Genomic DNA, 5,885 nt, shown 5'->3' with positions numbered 1-5,885 from the left:
TACGGTAGAGCATACAGGCTCATGAACTCTCGCAGCTGTCAAACAGCCGAAGCGTTGTTTTCAATGTGATTATCACAAGAAGAAAAAAATCAAACCTTATACCTGGCTCAAAGCCATGCCCCAGTGTTTTGTCATCCTCCTGACTTAATCTCTATGGAAACCAAACAAATATGTTGTTCCGCTATAGAATGAGGATGGATGACAAAGATCCAGACTTGTTTGGTCAAGCTTGGCCAATAGGATAATGATTACCTCCCTTTCATGTGCATTCACCTTAAAACAACCTCTGAAAAAAGAGCTGAATGCATCAGTTTATACTGATTTGAATGATCTTGAACATTTCAGCTCGGGCCACAGTATGCAAATCTTCTCAGACGAAATGTAAGAATAACGTGTTTTAACTTTTGATCGAGTTCTAGATTGACACTACGGCCCACTACTGAAGCAACAAGTTCTAAATTAACTTGAATCGATGCTTTTTTCACTTTAGGACTGCTAACTTAAAGGAATTCTACTTTTTTAGAGAAGTTAGGTCATTTAACTTGCATGTCAGTTAAAAATACTCTGCATTCTCAACAATAAAAAAACAAAAAACACAAATTACTTTAGCTTTTTATTAGATTTCAGGGTCCTTCTGTAAAGTATCATTTAAAATGTGTGTACAATTTCTGACACTCTATTTCATGTGAGGTTCTTTAAGTGTGTCAAGGGTCAGATTGTTACAAAGCTCACTCCTGAAACTGTATACAATAACATATGCCCAAAACCACACCCTGCAAACATGATCCCCGAGCTGTCACAAACCACTCCGCTAACTCCACCTTGAAGAGTAAACTTATATCCTTTGCTAATGCTTTAATGCTGCCCACTGTTGGACCATGTTAAATGAACTTAGAGGCTGGTGTTTGGATCATCACCTTGAAGAAAAGCACACAGAACGATATCATGTTATGTCATTTGAGTCTTGAATTTGATTTTATAACAGCTAGTCAGAAATGTCTGGCTAAGCCAGGCAAACAGTTTTTGAGTAGTACTATTGTTACAGATATATGACAGATATAAAACAGAGATCAACCATGTTCTTCCCAAGCATGTCTTTTTAAACAAGGAGAAAAAGTATAAATATTACATATTACAAGAAACATTCTTAGATGTTGTCCTTAATCTCTTACTGATAAGATACTGATACTCTCCTTCATCTCTTGTTGGGAGGAACCTGTTTGATCATTCATAATTACATACAGCAAATACTAACAGTCTGTTCGCCAGTGGAACTGAAGGGACTAACTTGTCCTCAGGGTAGAGATCTAATAGAATACAAGTATCTGGAATATGTATTCAGAAAGCAGAAATTAAGACATTTTGTAAAGGTAGTATTCAGAATACAGTTACTTTTAACATTTTTAGGAGAACACTTTTAGAATACTTACCTGCTAAATAAAAACATGCAGTGTTTAAAAGAAACATCAATGCTTGTGTATGAACTATTTTAGAATCAGTGCACGATACGATTCTAAAACAACATGCTCATTAGTTGAATTCTAAATTAACAGTTTCTTTACAAACGCTGAAGTTCCTGCTAAAGCCTGAGTAGACTGATAAATCAATGTGATGATCAGTTATTAATCTCAGTGTTACTGAGCTCTGCTAAAGCCTGAGTAGACTGATAAATCAATGTGATGATCAGATATTAATCTCAGTGTTACTGAGCTCTGCTGAAGCCTGAGTAGACTGATAAATCAATATGATGATCAGATATTAATCTCAATGTTACTGAGCTCTGCTAAAGCCTGAGGTGATTTTTTTATATTATGATTTTTTTTTTTTTAATTATAAGGATTTTTTTTATGAAAACTGCCAACCAGGAGCAGCAAGGAATAGTATGAATGAACAACATATATATATATATATATATATTCTCATCTGCCTTATCAAGGTTTACTTGCATTGTAACGGAATACATTACTGAATATATTTAGGACAGTGTATTCAATATTCAGAATTTTCTTATTGTTATTTGATTATTACTCAAAATGACTCCTTTAATTAACGCATTTGTGCTTGAACTTTCTCCTAAATATTTAGTTAAATTGATATACAACCTTAACTCCAAAAAAAGTTGGGCCGGTATGTGAAATGCCATTACAAACAGAAAGCATTGATTAGTAAATTCTGTTTGATGTATTTTGCCCTGCGATGGACTGGCGACCTGTCCGGGGTGTATCCTGCCTTTCGCCCAATGACGGCTGGGATAGGCTCCAGCACCCCACCGCGACCCAGAAGGATAAGCAGTTTAGATGATGTATGTATGTATGTATGTTTGATGTATTTTCAATTGAAAACAGTACAAAAACACAATATTTGATATTTTACTTTATTGGTTTTTGTAAATATATGCGCATTCTAAATTTGATGCCTGCAACACATTGCAAAAAATTGGGACAGGAGCATGTTTACCACAATGTTACATCACCTTTCCTTTCAGCAGCCCTTAATAAACATTTGGGGACTGATGCAGTTTTGAAAGCAATTTTTTTCTGTTATACAAATCTTCTTAGCTGTCACATTTTGGGCTTAATAAGACACGTTTTCACTGGGAGACAGGTCTGGACTGCAGGCACCCGCACTCTCTGGTTTTGCAGCAATGTTGTTGTAACATGCTGAATGTGGTTTGGTGTTGTCATGGAGTGGAGTGTCTCTGAAAAAGACAACCTCCAAAAACCAGTATCTGTTGCTCTAAAATGTGTTCAGCATTAATGGCGCTTTCAGACATGTGCAGGTTACCCACTAATAAGCTTTTCTGGACATTTTTGACAAATGGCTTCCACTGTGCATTGTACAGGCTTAACTGGCATTTGTGGATTAAGTGAAGGATGATGTTTATTCGGAATGGTTTTTTAAAGTATTTCTGAACCCATGGGGTGATATTCATTCAGAAACATGGCATTTTTAATGCAGTGCTGTCTGAAGGGTTGAAGGTCATGGGCATTAACTGTGTTTGCATGCAGTGATTTCTCCAGATTCCCTGAATCTTTTAATGGTATTATGCACTGTAGAAGGTCAAATACCTGAAAGCCTTGCAATCCCTGGCTGAAGAATGGTATTTTTAAACTACTGGATTTTTTGCTATTGCATTTTTGGCAAAGTGGCAAGCCTCAACACATCCTCGCTTATAAAGGACTTTTCCATTCCTGGATGCTCCTTTCATATCCAAGCATGATTACATGATTAAGAACTCTTTTTTGGAACATTCCACAACGTTCTAGTGTTAAACTGCACCTGTCCCAACTTTTTTGGAATCTGTTGCAGGCATCAATATCAGAATGAGTGTATATTTACAAAAAACAATGAAGTTGGTAAGATAAAAAAATAAATATCTGATTTTTGTACTGTTTTTGGTTCAACTACAGGTCAAAGTAGATTCATAAATCACTGCTTTCTGTATTTATTTGCATTTCATCTACTCTCAACATTTTTGGAAGTGGGTTTATGTTGCCAGTGACCACTGTGCTTCATACAGTTGTACTTTTTAAATAAGAATATTTAAAAAGATGTATAACACTTAAATGTTTTTTTTATTAATTTTTTTTGGAAAGGTGCTTTTATTTGAGTCTTTGAAGTAACAGTACTTGAATATGAGTTTAAGCTACTCTACCCATTTCTGGCATTATTGCAGATTTTTTAGTTCTTTTAAAATGGTATCCATACGAGTTACAAAATTTTTATATAAGCAGGACTGATATGCACTGAATATACATTTTTTAAGGTTTTCAACAATGTCAGTACCACAAATTTGAAAAGTGAAAGAGCTGATTGATTATGTTTGCTAACAGTGGCTCAGCATTTCAAAAGGGTATGTGTAAAGTGAAATGTATGCATCAAGGGTAGTTCACTGTCACATTTCCCTATGAAAGCCTATTGATTCTAGAGCTTTGGGCAAACAGCCCAGGTCAGGGAAGACTGCCAATGCTACATTCAGCACAATGCAGTGCAGAATGGATGACGTACAAACACATGAGACAAGAAGAAGCTTTACTTAAATTTATTCCTGAATAGGGTCTTGATATTGTAATGACCATTATATACAAAAAATGATATGTTAAAATAATGGGGATAAAATGCATTTTATAAATACTTAAGGTTATTACTGAACCATTATGTTGTCTAAGATGCTCGAGTGAGGGACAAAAAAATGACAGCTTAACCATGTTTCAAAAAGAATGTACACATCAGGAGCCAAGAAAAAAGAACAGGACATGAGGAGAAAAAGCTAAAAGACAAAGATCAGATTTATTGATTGATTGATTGATTGATTGACTGCATGACTGCAGTGTTATCATTATTATGCCATTTGTTTTGGCTTTGACTTGGACAACAAAAAGTACTCGGTCTGGATGGAGACAGCTCAGATGTTTTAACTGTAGCTCAAATTGTTACTTGGAAGCCCAAACAGGCATTCATTAGCATCCAATCATCAGTAAAACACAAATTAGCCAGTTATAAACTGAATGTAGACAACTTGGGGTAGTCACTGTCATTAGTTAACCTCTAATTTTACAGTACATCAGCTTTTTATGTAACATAATAAGAGTTGTTTTAAAAAAAATTCTCCAGTATTATTTTTAAACTGTTTAGGATGTGCAGGTTGCGGGAAGTGCCTAGGAAAATGGGAGCGGGGGTGCTGGGGCTAGAGCCGTCCCTGTATTTACACTCTCTATTAACAGATTAACAGGGTTTTTCGATGTCAGTCTATGACAAAAAAAATAGCATTGGACTGTTTGTATACAGATGAATCATGTTTCATCAAATTCAGATCATAAAATATCTCCTCTTCTGAAAAAAAAGCAAAAATTTTGAAAAAAAGAACCTCAGAGGTCACAAAAGTGAAGCAACAAGATAATCCATCTGCATCCACAAGTCATGTACAAAATGAATCCCAGAACAAATAAATTCCCGGCACACCGGCTTAAGAAAAATATAAAAAGTCTTTATTGCCACCTGCCAATGTGTATAAAAATGTGTCGAAATGTTGCAGCCTCTTCAGGCCTTCGTCACAAAAAATGACACATCAGTGGGATTCTTCCTCTTCTGTTCTACACAGACATGGCATGGACTACAAGTTTAGAACTTGCAGTTTTTGGCCGAATTTCTCGACAAACAACAAATGCTCATAACTAACTCATTCATGTCCAACAACTAACTTAGTATGATGGCACAGAGCTTGTTTTTTTTTTTTGATTACCTATCATTTTTGTACTTTTATTCACGTTCAGATTTCCAGTGTTCTTTTAAAAATTTGTAGTCAGGCAACCACATTTAATATGACTTTATAAGTAATAAAAACAATTCTTTTAGCCTTATAATTAGAATATTTGAAAAAAATTCTTTGGATTTGTGCTCAGGCAAGCTCAGAGAACACACAGACCAAAGAACATTTGAAATTTCAGATACAGACATTAACCCCTTGTGTTGACCCCTTAAAAGTGGGCCCAATGTTTTATTACACACTTCTATAACCTAAGAATAGCTCAACCAGTTTGCATTAAGGTCCCTGTAGTAACTGAATAATAAGCCTTGGTATGTAACAAGTCTGGGATTTTAAGGGGTTAATATGGAATCTTAACCCTATGTTTTGTGATCAGCTGTGATTTCTAAGGGTTAATGTAATAATGAAAAAATTACTATAGAAAATGACCAGAAAACTTAGCAAGATATTAAGACATTAAGTGACATGCATTTCCAACAGATTCTACTGTAATTAACCTTTTCTTATCCACTTGTCTGGAGGTGGGGCTTATCAGTCCTGCATATGTGTGTGAAGGAGGAGGGAGGTAAAGGAAGAGTAAAGTGCAGCGATCTCTCTCACAACACTCCCCATAGCCCCC

Source organism: Colossoma macropomum, unplaced genomic scaffold (genome assembly GCF_904425465.1).
Source record: "Colossoma macropomum unplaced genomic scaffold, Colossoma_macropomum, whole genome shotgun sequence".
NCBI lineage: Eukaryota > Metazoa > Chordata > Actinopteri > Characiformes > Serrasalmidae > Colossoma > Colossoma macropomum.
The sequence above is the reverse complement of the archived record's forward strand: the minus strand, read 5'-3'. Positions refer to the sequence as shown.